The sequence below is a fragment of the Chelonia mydas genome, chromosome 2, assembly GCF_015237465.2.
Source record: "Chelonia mydas isolate rCheMyd1 chromosome 2, rCheMyd1.pri.v2, whole genome shotgun sequence".
Lineage (NCBI taxonomy): Eukaryota > Metazoa > Chordata > Testudines > Cheloniidae > Chelonia > Chelonia mydas.
This window is the reverse complement of record NC_057850.1, coordinates 237,070,594-237,091,435: the sequence shown is the minus strand read 5'-3', so window position 1 is coordinate 237,091,435 and position 20,842 is coordinate 237,070,594. Positions and strand designations below refer to the sequence as shown.

Genomic DNA, 20,842 nt, shown 5'->3' with positions numbered 1-20,842 from the left:
GTAAACAGAGAATCCAATACACTAAACTCAATAAATAGAATTCTTCATCCCTACCTGAGCTCACTCCTCTGCAGATACTTCACCCCTTCCTGGACTCTGCAGGGTTGTCCTCCTGCTCTTGTGCAGAGTGATACCTCCCAGATCTGTCTCCCTGAAGGCCTAGCTTCAAGCTCAGTAGTCCTGTGCCATTTGGGGGATCACCCAGACCAGTAAAGAGTCCTGTCACTACCTGCCCTATAACTGTAAGCTTTCAATCTGGTAACATGTAAAGTTAGTGTTTCTGTATATGGTAGATGACTTTGTTCAGTCACTCAGATGGACTCTCCCATGAGTTCTGAATTTTATGCTTTTCTACATGGGCTAATCATAGAATCATAGGACTGGAAGAGACCTTGAGAGGTCATCTAGTCCAGTCCCCTGCACTTATGGCAGGACTGAGGATTATCTAGACCATCCCTGACAGGTGTTTGTCTAACCTGCTCTTAGAAATCTCCAGTGATGTAGATTCCACAACCTCCCTGGGCAAATTATTACAGTGCTTAACCACCCTGACCGTTAGAAAGCTGCAATTTAAATCCATTGCTTCTTGTCCTATCCTAGAGGTTAAGGAGAACAATTTTTCCTCCCTCCTCCTGTTGTGCACTTGAAAACTGTTATCATGTCCCCTCCCAGTCTTTTCTTCTCTAGACTAAAACCAGAACCAAATCACCTATTTCAAAAGCTCTGTCACATGCCTTTTTGTAATACTAAGCTGTACAAAAAGCACGGTGTTTTTCAAGATTATGCTGTACCACTACATCACTATGATGTTTTGGGGACCACTCAGACCAGTGAGTGGTCCTGTCACCACCTGCCCTGTAACTTTGAGATGCCTTTGTGGTGTGTGGCTATGGTTCAGATCTCTGACACCAGTAGTCAGCCCACAAACATAAGGTCTCATCCTGGCGCTAACGTTGTATACAATCAGTTGATTTACCTGCTTATTTGGGGAGGTTAAACCATCTGTTCTCCACCTTGGGTGTTTGGACCTGCATTGTCACAAGTCTTTCCCCCTTGTGTCAGGGAGTCTCCACAACACATTTTCTGGTGGACTCATAGAGGAACCCAGACCTTCCCTCTGCTGTAGGTTCCTACCCAGGGACTTTGTGGCAAGCAGCTGTGGTCTGCTCCCTCAGACCCCTTACTGCCTTACTCCCTGGACTGCCTTCCTTCAGGCCCTTTCCCACAGTTCCTCCTTGGGATTACTCTACAGCTGCCTTTCTCTAAGACTTTCCTCCAGATTCTAGCAACCAGAGAGGGACCACAGAGTTCTTTGCCCCTCCACCTGCAGCCTCCTTCTCACCTGAGCTTCTTTCCTTTATGATCACCACCCAACTCCTACCCCACCTGGAACTCGTCCTCATTTGAGCCTGGCCCACCCTCCAAGTGTCTTGCATGAGCTCTCTAGCTCCAGTTAAGCCTGTTAGCACCACTGTGGGGTATAGGCCCAATCACAGTTGCCATCAATAAGAATCCCACAAAATGTACCACAGAATGCACAAAAGAGTGTCATGTGGTCATTATGGGTAACACAAAGGAGAAGTCTGAGTATAAATGTTTATCTTAGTGAACGTTGACAAAAAATTCAAGAAGATGCCGGATTTTGGAAACACCACAAGTTCCTGGCCTCCAGGAAGTGAGTCAGAGACTGTACCAGAAAATTGTTCGCTCAGGAACTCCTAAAAAAATTTTCAAATGGTTCAGAGACTTACAGGACACCCTCTAAGAAAATCAAAGAGACAAACACAGCCTCCTAGAAGAGTTAAGAAAAGTGAGTCTCTCAGAGTTAGGTATGTAATTTTAAAATGTCTGCTTATGAGGTTGTGTTTATACATGACTCAGTTGTGCCATGGAGCCCTTGGCCCACCTTAGGGCAGTGCAAAGTAGAGTTGGTCAGGAATTTTTTGACAAATAATTTTTTTGTTGAAAAATGCTGATTTGTTGAAACTGAAACTGTTTGTGAAACAGCGCCAGGTTTGACAGATTTCCCAACTCAAAAAAAGTCAAGAAAATATTTGAAGTTGTCAAAATATTTTGTTTTAACATTTGTGAAATGAAAATTGAAAGTTTTCCAGTGCACAAATGACTTTTGGTTTAATTGAAGTTTATTAGACTGAAAAAAGATTGAAAGAAAAAACGTCAAAATTGAAACAAAACATTTCAAAATTATCAAAATGAAATGTTATGGCTGACCCAAAATTGAAAAAAATGGTTTAGAAGTAGGACTGTCGATTAATCACAGTTAACTCATGCGATTAACTCAAAAAACTTAACTGTGATTAAAAAAATTTATTGTGATGAATTGCACTGTTAAACAATAGAATACCAGTTGAAATTTATTAAATATTTTTGGATGTTTTTCTACATTTTCAAATATATTGATTTCTATTAAAACACAGAATACAAAGTGTACATTGCTCACTTTATATTATTATTTTATTACAAATATTTGCACTGTAAAATTATAAACAAAAGAAATATGATTTTTCAGTTCACCTCATACAAGTACTGTAGTGCAGTCTCTTTATCGTGAAAGTGTAACTTACAAATGTAGATTTTTTTTTGTTACATAACTGCACTCAAAAACAAAACAATATAAAACTTTAGAGCCTACAAGTCCACTCAGGCCTACTTCTTGTTCAGCCAATTGCTAAGACAAACAAGTTTGTTTACATTTACAGGAGATACTGCTGACTGCTTCTTATTTACAAAGTCACCTGAAAGTGAGAACAGGCATTTGCATGGCACTTTTGTAGCCGGCATTGCAAGGTATTTACCTTCCAGTTACGCTAAACATTCACGTGCCCCTTTATGCTTCGGCCACCATTCCAGAGGACGTGCTTCCATGCTGATGATGCTTGTTAAAAAGAATAATGCATTAATTAAATTTGTGACTGAACTCCTTGGGAGAGAATAGTATGTCTCCTGTTCTATTTTACCTGCATTCTGCCATATATTTCATATTATAGCAGTCTTGGATGATGACCCAGCACGTTAAGAACACTTTCACAGCAGATTTGACAAAACACAAAGAAGGTACCAGTGTGAGATTTCTAAGGATAGATACAGCACTCGACCCAAGGTTTAAGAATCTGAAGTTCCTTCCAAAATCTGAGAGGGATGAGGTGTGGAGAATGCTTTCAGATGTCTTAAAAGAGCAACTTTCCGATGCGGAAACAACAGAACCCGAAACACCAGAACAGAAAATCAACCTTCTGCAGTTGGCATCTGACTCAAATGATGAAAATGAACATGCATCAATCCGCTTTGCTTTGGATCATTATCGAGCAGAACCCATCATCAGCATGGACTCATGTCTTCTGGAATGGTGGTTGAAGCATGAAGGGACATATGAATGTTTAGTGCATCTGACACGTAAATATCTTGTGATGCTGGCTACAACAGTGCCATAAGAACACCTATTCTCACTTTCAGGTGACATTGTAAACAAAAAATGTGGGCAACATTATCTCGTGAAAATTGTAACCAAACTTCTTTGTCTGAGTGATTGGCTGAAGTAGGACTGAGTGGACTTGTAGGTTCTAAAGTTTTACATTGTTTTATTTTTGAATGCAGTTATTTTTTGTACATAATTGTATATTTGTAAGTTCAACTTTCATTATAAAGAGATTGTACCACAGTACTTGCATTAGGTGAATTGAAATATACTATTTCTTTTGTTTTTTACAGTGCAAATATTTGTAATAAAAAATAAATGTAAAGTGAGCACTGCATACTTTGTATTCTGTGTTGTAATTGAAATCAGTATATTTGAAAATGTAGAAAACATCCAAAAATATTTAAATAAATGGTATTCTATTATTAACAGTGTGATTAATAGCAATTAATTTTTTTAATTCTGCGATTAATAGTGATTAATTTTTTTAATGGCTTGACAGCCCTATTTAGAAGGGGTTTTTTTTGGTTTTGTTTTTTTTACTTTTGGTCCTTATTCAGGATCGAAAAAGAAATTCAAGCTCTCAAAAATATTTATGGGATGAAAAATTAGAGCTCCCCTGCTCTAATGCAGCACCCAAAGTCAAATTGTATTGCATGGCTACATCCCTTGCCCTCTGCCTTCCACAGCTAGTTAGTCACCTTGACTGACTGGGCAAAGGATGATGGGGTCATGTACCTCCTTCCTTCTCATTTTTCTGTGGCGAGGCTAGGAGAGGGTTTTCCTGCTATTCTTGATGAGATAGGGGGTAAGTGGGGGAGCTTGGGCCCTCCCACTCCAGCAAGATCAAGCCCAGGCACTGTAAGGGTTACCAAATGTCCAGCATCCAGGGGTGCTTTAAGTCTGCCTTCCTGGGTCACTTCCTACCACCCACTCTCTTGACTGTGTCTGGCAGTCTGTTGCAAAGTTGTAAGAGAAAAGGCAACAATTGCACCTTCAGCGCCGCTGGGCTCAGCAGACAGGCCTCTTCCTATGCCAGGGAAGGTTTCTGCTGTGTTGTTCTTCAGAAGCTCTGAGAGCAGGTGCTTCTACCTGACTTGCCTGGCTCCCTTTTAAGCTATACCCGCAGCTGGAGCATGCTTGAAATTAGACGAAGGTTTCTAGCCATCAGAGGAGTGAAGTTCTGGAACAGCCTTCCAAGGGGAGCAGTAGGGGCAAAAGACATGTCTGGCTTCAAGACTAAGCTTGATATGTTTATGGAGGGGATGGTATGATGGGATTAATTGATCTTTGGCTATTAGCGGTAAATATGCCCAATGGCCTGTGATTGGATGTTATATGGGGTGGGATCTGAGTTAATACAGAGAATTCTTTTCTGGGTATCTGGCTGGTGAGTCTTGCCCACATGCTCAGGGTTTAGCTGATCGCCATATATGGGGTCGGGAAGGAATTTTCCTCCAGGGCAGATTGGCAGAGGCCCTAGGGTTTTTTTGCCTTCCTCTGCAGTGTGGGGCACGGGTCACTTGCTGGAGGATTCTCTGCACCTTGAAGCCTTTAAACCACGATTTGAGGACTTCAATAGCTCAGGCATAGGTAAGGGGTTTGTTAAAGGAGTGGGTGGGTGAGATTCTGTGGCCTGCATTGTGCAAGAGGTCAGACTAGACGATCATAATGGTCCCTTCTGACCTTAAAGTCTATGATTCTATGATTCTATGCTCTGCAGGTGCAGCTGGGTGGGATTGCTTGGGCCCAGAGTTGCTCTTTAACCCCTTCAGTTCCATTGCAAGGTTTATACATCCCATCAAAGAGGGGGCAAAGTCAAGGCTCTGTCTTGTCCCCAGCTCTGACAACAACTCCCTATCACTCCTGTGGGAGAGGGAGTAGTGGCTTCATGGAAGCTACTTCTTTTGCACATTACCCAAGCTCTGGTACCAGCAACATGAGTAGCCTGTACCTGGGAGCAAGGGGAAGCCTTACACCATCTAACTCATCTGCATGTGCAAGGGTCACATCTGGGCAATAAACAACTTCCAGGCTAATCACAGTACTAAGAACTATTAACATCTTGTGGCTTTTAAATCCCAAACAGTGTTGGAATCCATGGCTGTACCCAATTTATGGCAATGGGTATAGTTTGAAAGGTCCAGCTATACTGCCAATATATTCTTAGTAAACTGGGTAGAAAAATGTGCATTGCACAATAGAGCTATCATCATAAAGCACATGATGGACTGAATTATTTTATGGCTTTTTTCTTCTCTAGTGAAGAAAAACCTAATAAGTCACTCCAGGCTGTGCCGCTCATGAATTATCACTGTCTGTGCACAGGAAAATAAATATCATCACTGAACTTAGCCACCATGTAGCTCGTCTCTCTTTTTAAATACTGTAAATACATAGAAATAATCCTGGAGATTCAATGGGAACCTGGAGCCAACTGCAGAGACGGACTGAATCAAGTCAAATGACATAATTTTAAAATGCAAAAGGATATGAAGTTCACCAAAAGCCATCTGGCACCTTGCTGCTCTATGGCTGCACAGGGAGGGAGAGGGGGTAAGGCACAATGACATTCCATTCTTGCACTCCTGTGCAACAGATAGTTACAGTTGCCATCCCTGTGCTTCCCATAGTTTAGAGACTACTCCCAGTGAGTGCAATACACCTCAGAGAGGGTAAGGAGATGGTGAACATGCAGAGGAGAGTATGCTGCACCCCTTGAAGAAGTATAACAGCAATTGTGCTTTCCCTATACAGTGGGAACTCTGACTCTGGGAGACAGAATTCCTGCTTCCCCTCCTCCTAGGTGATATGACTCCACACCACTCCCCAGACCTGGGGCTGTGTGTTAGGCTATGTCTACCTATGTATACCTAGGTAAGTCGACCTATGTATGCTACGCAACTCCAGCTATGTGAATAACGTAGCTTGGGTCAACATACCTTAGGTCAAGTTACCACGTGGTCTACACCACGGGCGGTCAATGGGAGAAACTCTCCCATCGACTTAACTTACTCTTCTCATTAGGGGTAGAGTACAGGGGTCAACTGGAGAGTGATCTGCTGTCGATTTGGTGGGTCTTCACTAGACCCGCTCAATCGACTGCTGGTGGATCGATCTCAGAGTGTTGATTCCGCTGTAGTGTAGACCTGTTGTCAATGACAAAATTTTATTAGTAGGGAGGCTAAGCCAGCAAACCAGCAGTTATAAATGATGGATTGTTCTAAGTCCAGCAAACATTCTATTCTTCCATTCTTCACTTAAAAGAGGGGCTAGGATTGGCACCTTAGCAGGAATAAATGAAGACCCATCACAAAATTATTAGAGCCCCAAGAGGATCAATCTTCAATGTAAGAAAAATATCAATAATATAAATCTCCTTATAGACAGACATTTCTCAGCACAGAGAAGAGACCTGGTCTACGGAGAGAAATAAAGATGTGAATAAATTATTTGCTGATTGATGGGAAAATAACTTGAATGAATTATTTGATGAATATTGATTGACCAGATCCATAAATGGTCAAATAGTAGACAAGATGTATTCACAAATTTGATTGAAAACAAATGGGGGAAAAGTGAAAGAATCTATTTGATAATATTATTGAACTCATTCCAATAGATAGACAGATCCTTACAATACTTAGAAAGTAGTCACCCTAATTAGGAAAAATATATATCACTATCTACTGATATACCAATGAAAAGCAGTATATAAGAGCCTGGTATTATCATCATCATCTGTCTGCACATATTTACATCTTTCTCTACTTATAGTGATACCTCTTGTTCCATACATAAGTAGACATATTTTGGGAGTTACATATTAAAGAAAGAAAACCAGGTTTATAAGATTTAGCACATATTTCTTCTGTTTCCGGCTGGAAAAGAAAATTTGGAGTTGGAAATCTACCCAAATAAATCTGTATGGGAATTTTGACCCTGTTCTATGCGATATGTTTATAACAATATAGATTTTGCTAAATTCTTTAGCAGCATAGATTATTGCTGACCCCTTATTCGATACAGTTTTATGCCTTATAGGAATGCTGACCTTTTACCCTTTTGCTTTAGCTTTATTTATTGCTGTACTTTATTTTTTGCTGGTAAAAACTCTCGACAAAATTTAATGTCATAAAAGTGAACAAATTACTTTAGTGCTTAGTTTTCTCCTTAGGAAGGACCAGAGTCCACAACATTTAAAGCAAACATTACTATCACTTGCTTACACCAACAATCCCTGTGAAGTTAAGTAGTACTCAACATGAGTTAGGGGTTGCTGAGCACCGACCTATCTGATATTATATTCATCCATGTTATGTGACCACCTCCAAAAATTATGAAATATACTCATAAGAAGGATACACAATTCATTGGCATTCATGAAGAAATAGTGAAGAATAGCATTGTTCTATTGATGTACAGAAATCAGTCTCTTCAACAGAATGTGTAATAGAAGTACTTCATCTAAAACAAAATTTGACAAGGTCCCTCACCAAAGGCTCTTACATAAATTAAGTTGTCATGGGACAAGAGGGAGGATCCTTTCATGGATTGAGAACTGGTTAAAAGACAAGGAACAAAGGGCAGGAATAAATGGTAAATTTTCAGAATGGAGAGGGGTAACTAGTGGTGTTCCCCAAGGGTCAGTTCTAGACCAATCCTATTCAACTTATTCATAAATGATCTGGAGAAGGGGGTAAACAGTGAGGTGGCAAAGTTTGCAGATGATACTAAACTGCTCGAGATAGTTAAGACCAAAGCAGACTGTGAAGAACTTCAAAAAGATCTCGCAAAACTAAGTGATTGGGCAACAAAATGGCAAATGAAATTTAATGTGGATAAATGTAAAGTAATGCACATTGGAAAAAATAACCCCAACTATACATAAAGTATGATGGGGGCTAATTTAGCTACAACTAATCAGGAGAAAGATCTTGGAGTCATCCTGGATAGTCTCTGAAGACGTCCACGCAGTGTACAGCGGCAGTCAAAAAAGCAAACGGGATGTTAGGAATCATTTTAAAAGAGATAGAGAATAAGGTGGAGAATATCTTATTGCCCTTATATATATCCGTGCTATGCCCACATCTTGAATACTGCATACAGATGTGGTCCCCTTATCTCAAAAAAGATATACTGGCACTAGAAAAGGTTCTGAAAAGGGCAACTAAAATAATTAGGGGTTTAGAATGAGGAGAGATTAAAGAGGCTAGGACTTTTCAGCTTCAAAAAGAGGAGACTAAGGGGGCTAAAATCATGAGTGGTGTGGAGAAAGTGAATATGGAAAAGTTATTTACTTGTTCCCATAATATAAGAACTAGGGGCCACCAAATGAAATTAATGGGTAGCAGGTTTAAAACAAATAAAATGAAGTGCTTCTTCACACAACGCACAGTCAACCTGTGGAACTCCTTGCCTGAGGAGGTTGTGAAGGCTAGGACTATAACAGGGTTTAAAAGAGAACTGGATAAATTCATGGAGTTTAAGTCCATTAATAGCTATTAGCCAGGATGGGTAAGGAATGGTGTCCCTTGCCTCTGTTTGTCAGAGGGTGGAGATGGATGGCAGGAGAGATATCATTTGATCATTACCTGTTAGGTTCACTCCCTCTGGGGCACTTGGCATCGGCCACTGTCGGTAGACAGGATACTGGGCTGGATGGACCTTTGGTTGACCCAGTATTGCCATTCTTATATTCTTATGTTATGTTGGTTTGTCATAGGAACAGGGGAGATTTCAGGGAAGGATCTTATAGGTACATCTCCATCTCTACTCCTAATAATTTTCTGGATAGTCTAATAGACTTAATTTAAAAGGACATTGAGTACTGTCCAAGCTTAAGATGCATAGTAAAGCCAGACTTCTGCAAAACAAAATATAGGGTGAAATCCTGATTCTATTCAAGTCAATGGGAGTTTTGCTACTGACTCTAATAGGGCCAGAATTTTACCCATAGCATACTAAATTGGCCGTAGTAACCTGTATTTACCACAAAGTATTTTATCTTTCCATAATGATTAAGACAATCAAACAATATGACTTCCCAAATGACTTCCTATCTGAAGGCCTTACTTTCTCTCCTTCTTGTGCTCTAGATTTACTTTTTCTGTTGCAAGGATTTATTTTAACAAAATACCCTGCCCTTCTACTGTTACGTTAGTACTACTCTCAAACTCCATACATCATATTATAGTGTTTAAAATAGAGTAAACCATGGCAAAATCAGAGATGTCAATATAACTCCTCTCTGATCATGGAGACAAAAAGAAAAGTGAAATGTTTTCAAAATCTACATTTTATTATAGGAACTTATTTGGATACCTACAATACAGACAACTGATATTTTGCTTGTACACATATTTGCCTAGTAGGTAGTTAATTCTATTTTGCACCACAGGTATGTTCTTAATTTCAAAGGTCAGCTTCTTTGGATTATAATGGAAACTGGCACCATGTGGCTAATTGCATTCAAGCAGATGATTGCATCAGTGAGGTTAGAAGAGGATCTCCCTGGTGCTTTCATGAACATTTCACTGTTTGTAAGAGCAATATCAACTAAGCTCAGGATTTGTGTCAGATCCTTAAGAAGTTGATTAAGTATGACAAAAAGATCCTGCTGAGACAGTGGTCTCCCACAATTTGTGAATCACTGTCTGCACATTGCAAGGCACCTGATGTCAAACATCCCTTGAGGTTTGCTCAGGCACCTTGCAGAGAAATTTAGCTTTCATGAGTTACTGTTAGCTTCATTTATTGTAATGATTCATCATAATCATGTCTTTTAAGTGATAACTCCTTTAGTTTATTAAAAGTGAAGAATTTTTAAAAATCTGATGTATTTATCACGGTTATACTTTGGTGACCTTTTGCCCTTCTCTCAGTTTAGACAATAAACAGACTAGTAAATTGCACTGTTTTCATAGTCAATTTCACCTTCAGGATCTCAGGTACCAGTAGAATGCTTCAAGGTTCAGCTTGCAGGCACTGCAGAAGAACATTTATCACCAATTTGCTCTAGTTCCTTAGCTTCACTTCAGTGAGGCAAAGCCACAGGTGCCGATTCCATGGGTGCTCTGTGGCTGGAGCATCCATGGGGAAAAAATGGTGGGTGTTGGGCACCTACTGGCAGCCCTCCTACCAGAACCTCCCCCACCCCGCAACGCCTCCTGCCTGCAGGTGGCCCCGCCAATCAGCACCTCCCCATCCTCAGCGCCTACCACCTGCCACGGATCATCTGTTTCGCAGCGTCAGGAGGTGCTGGGGGGGAGGTAGGAGGAGCGAGGGTGCAGTGTGCTCGAGGGAGGGGGTGGAATGGGAAGGGGTGGGTCCGGGGTGGGAAGAGGTGGGGCGGAAGCAGAGTGGGGGTGGAAAGAAGCAGGGTGGGGTGGGGCCTTGGGGGAAGGGGTAGAGTGGGGGCAGGGCCTGGGCGGAGCCGGGGGGAGCACCCCCTGCAGATTAGAAACTTGGCACCTATGGACAAAGCAACCATAAAGCCAGTTTAATCCACCAGTTAGGCAAAGCAAAGCAGCTGCAGCAGGCCAGTCAGTCAATCTGGCCCACTGTTTTCAATGGAATATTTAGTTTTAAATATCAAGGGACCTCCTAGATGGAGCTACTGTAAGGTGGGTGCATAGCTGGTTGGAAAACCATTCCTAGAGAGTAGTTATCACTGGTTCGCAGTCAAGCTGGAAGGGCATAACAAGTAGGGTTCTGCAGGGATCAGTTCTGTTCAATATGTTCATTAATGATTTAGATGATGGCATAGAGACTACACTTATAACGTTTGCAGACGATACCAAGTTGAGAGGAGTTGCAAGTGTTTTGAAGGACAGGATTAAAATTCAAACTGGAGAAACTGGAGAAATGGTCTGAAGTAAACAGGATGAAATTCAATAAGGACAAATGCAAAGTACTCCACTTAGGAAGGAACAATCAGTTGCACACATTCAAAATGGGAAATGATTGCCTCGGAAGAAGTATTGCAGAAAGGGGGCTTGGGGTCCTAGTGGATCACAAGCTAAATTTGAGTCAACAGCGTAACACTTTTGCAAAAAGAGCGAACATCATTCTGGGATGTATTAGCAGAAGTGTTGGAAAAGCAAGACACAAGAAATAATTCTTTCTCTCTACTCTGCACTGATAAGGCCTCTACTGGAGTATTGTGCCCAATTCTGGGCACCACATTTCAGGAAAGATGTGGGCAAATTGCAGAAAGTCCAGACGAGCCACAAAAATGATTAAAGAACTAGAAAACATGACCTACAAGGAAAGATTGAAAATAATGGGTTTGTTTAGTCTGGAGAAGAGAAGACTGAGAGGGGATACGATAACAGTTTTCAAGTACATAAAAGGTTGTTACAAAAAGGAGGGTGAAAAATTGTTCTCCTTAACTGCTGAGGATAGGAGAAGCAGCAATGGGCTTAATTTGAGCAAGAGCAGTTTAGGTTGGCCATTGAGAAAAACTTCCTAACTGTCAGGGTAGTTAAGCACTGGAATAAATTGCCTAGGGAGGCTGTGGAATCTCCATCATTGGAGGTTTTTAATAATAGGTTAGACAAACACTTGGCAGAAATAGTCTAGTTATTACGTAGTCCTGCTTTGGGTGTAGGGAGCTGGACTTGATGACCTATTGAGGTCCTTTCCAGTCCTACAATTCTATGATTTATGATTTCCAGTGAGCTCCTTTCTAGCCTATTCCCATAATGCTAAATATTGAGCAAAATTTCAATGTGTCTTTTAAGCTCAAGGACAGAGGAGCTATAGCCAAGCATAACCCAGTAGTTTCATCTAAGTATTAGAGTTTTATTAAATAAAAGAAGTACATGATCATGATTACAAAGTATCAGGCTAGTGTTAAGTATCACACGAGTAATATGATCTTTGCACATATCTATCAAGATTCATGTGTGACTTTTCCTGCTTACAGAAAGGATTAAAAAAAGAGCCACGCCTATTCTTATTGAAGTCTCCGTGAATGTGCTTAATTGTTGTCTGAATATTTAAACATTTCCTTTTCAGTCCAAATTGGAAAAAAGCAGTGTGGATGTTGAAGAAGCTCCTTAGATAAAGTGGATGTTCATGTTATGTACTTTTACCTGCTGTGGATGTGATGAGATTAGTGGGGCCAGTTGGTGAAAGCTGCTTGTGTATTGAAAGATATTAAGAGAACTGACTTTCTCTTGCAGCATTGAGGGTCCATTTGTCCCTACTTGCACTAAAGAGAGTTTTGTGACTGCAGAGAGATTTGAAGACTGAGTTTCATTATCATATTTTCAATAAAAAATGTGTATAAATATGCAGTAATAACAATCTGATTCATTTTAACAAATTTGTTTTTCTAGATGTCATGTAGTGCCCTATGGACAGAAGGAGCTAGGATTCGTTTGTTTCTGATCAGGCAAAAAATAATGCCCAAAAGGTATGTAGAAGTCAAGTACAATATCATCTTCATAATATACTGAACAGCAGAATCCCTTAAATATACCTGAGATATTGATATATTTGTTATCTAGAAAACAGAAAGTGTTAAAGAAGGGAGGAAAGAGAACTTGAATGGTCCTTTGAAATATGTGTTAACTATTTGTGCTAAGCAATCTGTTCGACCTTGTATTTGGTGATGACACTATGAATACATTTCCCAGACCTGGAAAAGTGCTCAGTGTAGCTTGAAAGCTTGTCTTTCTCTCCAAGTCCAGTAAAAAGATATTACCTCACCCACCTTGTCTCTTGGGGAAAAAGGGGGAGAGAGAAAGAAAGAAGGAGAGAGAGAGATCAAATACATAGGACCAAATTCTATTCTGAGACATCAGAACATATCTCCTATTGATTTCAGTAGGAAACACAGATGTAGGGCTGTGAAAAGAGTTTGACCCATACAGTATAGTCTGTAGACAGGACTAATTAATAAGTCTTGAAATGGGCAATTGCCTACTAAAACAACATAATGCTGTTCGCACTTACTGCTTACTACTTGGAGGATTCCAAAGTGCTTTTCTTTCTTCTCTTTCTCCCACATGGAAGTGTATGATTCAAGTCTACTGTGTCCCCTAGTTAGGTTTGAACCTCATTGACTACCGGACATAGAGAACAATCACGCATGCGGAGTCCCGCATTCCTCCAGACATTTGCTATCCCCTTGTCCAAAACAAAACACAGTCCTCATTGGGAGATGTGTGCAATGTAGACAAAAGTATGCCAGATCTAAGAATACCGATTAAACTAGCTTTTTACTGTGCAGACAGTGTTCATAAACATTTCCATTTTCTTCAGAAACTAAGTTTCATCTAATGCTATTCATTAATACACTGTATTTAATTTCTTGTGTGCACTGTGAAAACTGAGTGAAATATCATCCTGTTTATGAATAGCAGAGTCCAGTCTAATAAAGTGAAGTCATAATTCCGAGTGTCAGCTAAATTAATCAAAAGGTTAAAATTATGGTTAGTGTTCAGGTTGCTGTGTGGTGGCTAAATTTCTGGACCAGGTCATGGAGCTCCTGTCCATGCTGGTGAGCATGTATGCAGATGGGACTACTCCTGCAAGAATGTGGTCACCCATGAAAGTAAGTTCCCTACAGTGTGAACCTCTGTATTTAGGTAAAAAGAAAAGGAGTACTTGTGGCACCTTAGAGATTAACCAATTTATTTGAGCATAAGCTTTCATGAGCTACAGCTCACTTCATCGGATGCATTCAGTGGAAAATACAGTGTGGAGATTTATATACACACAGAAAATGAAAAAATGGGTGTTATCATACACACTGTAAGGAGAGTGATCACTTAAGATGAGCTAATACCAGCCGGGGGGGGGGGGGAGCGGTATGTGCATGCAGCTCCTGTTGATTTTAGTAGGACTTCTGCATATGTATATACAGTAATCTGGAGTTAAAGTAAAGAGGATGGTAGGGTAAGGAAAACACAATTCTTTCTCTGCTTTAAGTAGGGTGATCACATAGTAAGGTGTGAAAAATCGGGATGGGGGTGGGAGGGTAATTGACATCTATATAAGAAAAAGACCCAAATATCGGGACCGTCCCTATAAAATCAGGACATCTGGTCACCCTAGCTTTAAGGAACAGGGTGAGCACTCCTTCCTGAGCTGGGGAAGCAGTTCTCCATTACACTCCTCCTCCTCCTCCAAGCTGGTGCTTTGAGAGCTCCCCCTTCTATTTCAATCTACTTTAACCTCTGTTGGGAAGAATCATTTTGCCCTATGCCATTAATGCTACTTTGGGATCTCACTTTCCTTAGATAGTGAGAGGTGAAAAAAGTAATAAATTACTGTAAAGAGTAAGGGAGTCCTTGCTAGCTGTCTGAGAGCTGAGCCTTTTTTTGGCAAACAGTTTTCATTAAGACTGTCTGAGGCAGGGCTGCACTGAAAGGAGATCACAGGGCTTACCTAATTTGTCTCCATGCTTACAGACATTTTAAAATGAAAACTTAGATGCACCCAGCCATATTATTTTCTTGTTCCTTGATACACGCATAGAAATATGTGTTGTTTGAGACCACCAACAGTGAAATCCATCATTTGATCAGCTTTTTCATTATCCTGCAGCTACAGGGAGAGGCTGGCTATCTGCCCTATTTTAAATATAGTAGTAATTACACTTAGCACTACTCATCTCAAAAGAAAATGACACACATTAACTAGTTAGCCCTCACAACACAGCTGTGTAGTAGGTGACTATCATTCTTCCTGCTTTACAGAGAGGTAAATGGAGGCATAGATAAGGTAAGGCCCGCATTTTCAGAAGGTGTCATTGACTAAGGTGGTCTCCTTTTTTGGGTGTCCAATTTGTGACACCTCAAGCCTGATTGATTAATGGCATTTTGGGCTGTATAAGTTGGGCATTTTGGCATTTTGGGTTATATAAGTAGGGGCATTGCCAGCAGATGGAGGAACATAATCGTTCCCCTCTATTCGACATTGGTGAGGCCTCATCTGGAGTACCGTGTCCAGTTTTGGGCCCCAAAAGAAGGATATGGAAAAATTGAAAAGCATCCAGCAGAGGGCAACAAAAATGATTAGGGGACTGGAAAACATGACTTATGAGGAGAAACTGAGGGAACTGGGATTATTTAGTCTGCAGAAGAGAAGAATGAGGGGGGATTTGATAGCTGCTTTCAACTACCTGAAAGGGGGTTCCAAAGAGGATGGATCTAGACTGTTCTCAGTGGTAGCAGATGACAGAACAAGGAGTAATGGTCTCAAGTTGCAGTGGGGGAGGTTCAGGTTGGATATTAGGAAAAACGTTTTCACTAGGAGGGTGGTGAAGCAATGGAATGCGTTATCTAGGGAGGTGGTGGAATCTCCTTCCTTTGAGGTTTTAAAGGTCAGGCTTGACAAAGCCCTGGCTGGGATGATTTAGTTTGGGATTGGTCCTGCTTTGAGGAGGGGGTTGGACTAGATGATCTCCTGAGGTCCCTTCCAACCCTGATATTCTATGATTCTATGATTCTATGATTCTCAGCACTCGCAACTCTAGCTGAAGTCAATAGGACAGGCAGAAGTACAGCTTTTCTGAAAATCAATGTCCAGGTATTGGATATTGGGCATCTACAAATGGAAGCACTCAAAATTGGTAGCCACATCTGAAAAGTGAGCCTTAATGGTTTGCCTAAGGCCACAGAGGATCCACATCACAGCCAACTGCAACATTCTGATCAGCAAGGATCCCAAAGGGCCCATCTACCCCCAAGACTGCTTCTTCCTCTGTACCTTGGCAGGAATACTATAGTCATCTTAGAAGCTACATCTGACAGCCACCAAGACAAAGCTTGTAGGAGATGCAGACAAGGCATTTTTGGTGAAAGTTGTCCAGACATGAAATTCTTGATCGCAGGAGATAGGGCGGTCTTGTCTTCTTTAGAGCACAGGATAAAAGACACATCTGATTGCAAAACCTTTTCCTTGTGTAATGCACTGACCTCATTTGCTGGCAAGTCTTCCCCGTTATTATTTATTTACTATTTATATTTCTTTAAAACCTAGGCTCCAGCTCCAACATGTGTGATAATGTACAAGCATATAATAGAGAGACAGTCCCTGCCCTGAAGAGTTTACAATCTAAAAGACAAGAGATCAAGAAACAGATGGGGGAGCACAAGGTAATAATGTATTAAAATCCTTTATGCATCTTATATCAAGAAAGACAACCTATGGAGTACAACCCAGCTCAGGATGGAGATGAGAAAATAGTCCTGTTAGGACAACACAGAGACTTTCATTCTTGCATTTGGTGTCTACACACGATGGAGATTGGCAGTCTAGTTAGATTATTAAAACTTGGTTCTTGATCAAACTTCAGGTACTCTGGTTACAGATCCATGACTAGTGTAAATTGGTTTTGAGGCTACTTCCTAGCTGCTTGTTGCAGAGAGAGTTTACATTCTCCTTTTCTACTTTGCATTCTGCAAAAACATCCTCATTCCGTCATGGGAGATGCTTCAGTATTTTTGATAGATGGACATTCATGATGCCAGTGTGCTTCTGATACACCACAAATAAATATCCCATAAACAGAGTTCCACATGGGGAATTGCCAGCCTCCACAGGAGATTAATAACAACGGAAAGAACAGCTTACCTGGTATCACACCTCCATAGTTAATTGGCAGTACTATTCCAGGAGATGTCTGCCAGCACATCCCAGTCACAGAGGAAGCAGGTTGGTGGTTTTTTAATTAATCTTATAGAAGTCTTAATCTGTGCTTAATTAGACATTCTTTACTCTTTCATTTATAGGGAGATAGATAACACCAGCACATTGCCCTTATGCCTTTATCAAGGTGAATATGGTAATGTCCCAGGGGATGGGAAACTGGAAGGTTGTCTCCCTGTGTAAATTTTAAAAGAATATTTAATTAAGAAAGATCTAAGTCTTCTTCAATTGCAATTAAAGAAGACATTACTCATTGTAATGGGATGTGCTGGCAGAACCTTTTGGAATGATACAAAACAACATAAATACACCTTGAGAACCCTTGTTCTATTGAAACTAGCTGACAGTTTGCAGGCTTTAAAGCAAATCTTTTGAATCCTCTGCAGGGAAAGCCATCTATTGCCACTGTTGTCTTGGCTTAAAGAACTGCTGACACCTCCTGGAAAACTTTTAAAAACATCCTATTTAAATATCTATCTCCTGCCTCTCTGTCACTTAGGGCTAGAAGTTTCTCATGGTGATGAGCTAGATTCTGATCTCACTGTGCTGTAACTCCTTTGAATTTATGAAAGTGACTCCTGATTTAGATTGGGGTAACAGAGTTCATGGCCAGAGAAAAATCCTGAATTTATAATAAAACAACATCAAAAGTCTGAGGCTGCTTTATTTTTATCCAAATGTCCATTTTAAAGCCATTTAATAAAATATAACAAAAAGATTAAAAGCATTGAAAATTGCCAGCTACGTGCCTGCTGGTTCCATTCACCACGGGAAGCAGGAGCAGCAACAATGCATAGCTGATGAATGCCACCCACCCGCATCAACAGGTAGGGGAATGTGATGGGGCCAGCGGTGAAAGGGGAACAATCCCAGAAGCAAGGGAGGGAGATACTCTCCAAAGAACAATAGGTAGCTCCTCCCCCTGGGGTCTCTAGTAGCAATTGGCCCGCTGGGATAGGGGAGTGCTGATTGACCAACATTCCCCAGCTCCCGGGATTAGCCTAGTGTAAAGTCCATGTGGAGCCTCTTTCAGCTTCGTTCCAGCAGAGAAAGGGTTACTCACTAGCTTCCAGCAGCAGCAGCCCTCAAGCGGCAGAGGGAGGCTGGTAAGGATTCTGGGGCCCCTTTCCCCAGGAGCCTTGTAACTCTGGTGCCCATTATGGGTTATGTGGTAAGGAGCCCTGCACTGGAACCAGTTAAATGCATGGTATAGGAGAATATGGGTGATGGGTGGGTAGCGCCCCTCCCCTCTGTTAAAGTTTAGTAAAAGTTGTGCCATGCATGTGTCTGTCCTCATTTTGCTGCCATGTCTTCTTCAAACAGCATCAGCACAGCAGAACAGTAGCAGCATCATGCGCTTGTCATAAACCATTATTCCAACGTCTGGGAGTTCCTGCTTTCCCTCAGCGTACCATGAAGCCCAGAGTTTAAGTCTGCAGTTCTCAAAGTTCCCAGTGGAGGGGATTCAACTGGTAGTGTTTTATTCAGCTGTCCACATATGAAAGTCACGGAATCGATGACTTCTGACAAATTATGACAAAAATCCAGATACAGTCATGGTACTTTTTTTCTTCCCCTCCTCATTAGGGATGGAAACAGGATTTTTGTTTGATCTGCTCCTTTGGCTTTTAAAGACCCTATTCTCCGTTGCATTACACCCTGTGTTACTCATTTTCCGACGTGGGCATCAAATGCTACAAAATCAGAATTATTTTAATATACAGATAGGTGAGCAGAGAAAAAATTTAAACATAGCCTGTTCTAATGGGTGCCTCATTTGTTGGCTGCTCAGCTTCTGACCTAATCTGTGGTTTTCAGAAATGCAGAGCTGCGGAGGCACAAAACCATGGAAAATCCAGCCTCATATGCTTGAAAGTGGCAGACTCCTTTGGAATGATACAGAGACAGCAGCATAAATACACCTTGAGAACACATCCTCTATTGAAACCAGCTGACAGTTTGCAGGCTTTAAAGCAAACCTTTTGAATGCTCTGCAAGAAAAGCCATCTATTGCCACTGTTGCCTTGGCTTAAGGAACTGCTGGCACCTCCTGGAAAACTTTAGAAAACATCCTATTAAAATATCTATCTCCTGCCTCTGTCTCTTAGGGCTAGTGGTTTCTCATGGCGATGAGCCAGGTTCTGATCTCACTGGGTATGTCTACACAGCTACTCAAAATCGATGGCTGGCCAGTGCCAGTCAACTTGAGCTCACGGAGCCCAGGCTGTGGGGCAGTTTCATTGCAGTGTTCATAGAATCATAGAATATCAGGGTTGGAAGGGACCTCAGGAGGTAATCTAGTCCAACCCCCTGCTCAAAGCAGGACCAATCCCCAACTAAATCATCCCAGCCAGGGCTTTGTCAAGCCTGACCTTAAAAACTTCTAAGGAAGGAGATTCTACCACCTCCCGAGGTAACGCATTCCAGCTTTTCACCACCCTCCTAGTGAAAAAGTTTTTCCTAATATCCAACCTAAACCCCCCCCACTGCAACTTGAGACCATTACTCCTTGTCCTGTCATCTTCTACCACTGAGAATAGTCTAGAACCATCCTCTTTGGAACCCCCTCTCAGGTAGTTGAAAGCAGCTATCAAATCCCCCCTCATTCTTCTCTTCTGCAGACTAAACAATCCCAGTTCCCTCAGCCTCTCCTCATAAGTCGTGTGTTCCAGACCCCTAATCATTTTTGTTGCCCTTCGCTGGACTCTCTCCAATTTTTGTTCTGGGCTTGGGCTGGAACCTGAGCTCTGGGACCCTCCCACCTCGCAAGGTCCCAGATCCAGGCTCCAGCCTGAGCTCAGAAGTCTACACACAGCAATGAAACAGCTCCATGAGCCCAAGTTGGCTGGCATGGGCCAGCCATGGGTGTGTCTAGTTGCTGTGTAGACATACCCACTGTGATGTAACTGCACTGGCTTGATTAAAGTTACTCCTAATTTATACTGGGGTAACTGAGTTACCTCAGATTACTAGCCACTTCTGAAAATTTGGACATAGGTGACTTGTCAAACCTATGGAATACGCTATGAGAGACAGGGGAATAGAAACTAAGAGTTCTTCATTGCAAAATCCCAAAGTGACCAGTATATCATGGGCAGCAGGTGAAGCTTCCCCTTGGTAGCTCCCTGCCCCGCCCCACATCTTCTGGCTGAGGCCTCACCCCCACTTGCTGCTTTCAGGTCTCCCCCACATCCATGGCCTCAGCCCCAGCTGGGGTCGAGCTCTCAGCCTCACCGGGGACCTAACCATGGTGGAACTCTCTGCCCTGGGTGGAGCTCTGAGCCTGGGGCCCCTCCCCCATTCCACCCGTGGCCTTGCCCATGGCCCCACACCATTCTGTTCCTTACGCTGCATCCCCACCCCTGTTCCACCCCCACTCTGCTTCTTCCCCCTTATATCCCACCCCCCCCACTCACTCCTTCCCCCCTGCTGCAACCCCGAGACCAGAAAAGCTCTGTGTCCTCACTGTGGCTGTGGACCACAGCGGGGGGAGATTTTTCAGGGGGCCCCAAACCCACCACTGTACCCCACAGGCAATGCAAGGCTTGGGGAGGCCTAGCCTCCCCTCGTCTCCATTATATGCTGCCCATGCACTGTATTGTGTACAAACAACTAGGAAAGCTGGAGTAATTTACCAGGGCTGTGTGTGTTCTCATAAAAGCACATTTATCAGTGCTTTAAACATGCATAAAGGTAACTGGACATCTGTTTATTTAGAAATTAGAGTAATAGGTGTAACAC

The 20,842-nt window shown here is 41.9% G+C and overlaps 1 long non-coding RNA gene across 1 annotated transcript in view; it reads left to right on the top strand.

The window, feature by feature from the left end:
- The window catches only part of LOC122464766, a 45,854-nt gene extending 28,648 nt beyond the window's left edge, over positions 1-17,206 (top strand). Inside the window, exons 3-4 of the long non-coding RNA XR_006289112.1 lie at positions 12,781-12,857; positions 16,433-17,206. This is a non-coding gene — a long non-coding RNA (uncharacterized LOC122464766). The remainder of the gene's footprint in view (positions 1-12,780; positions 12,858-16,432) is intronic.
- Positions 17,207-20,842: the final 3,636 nt, after the last annotated feature.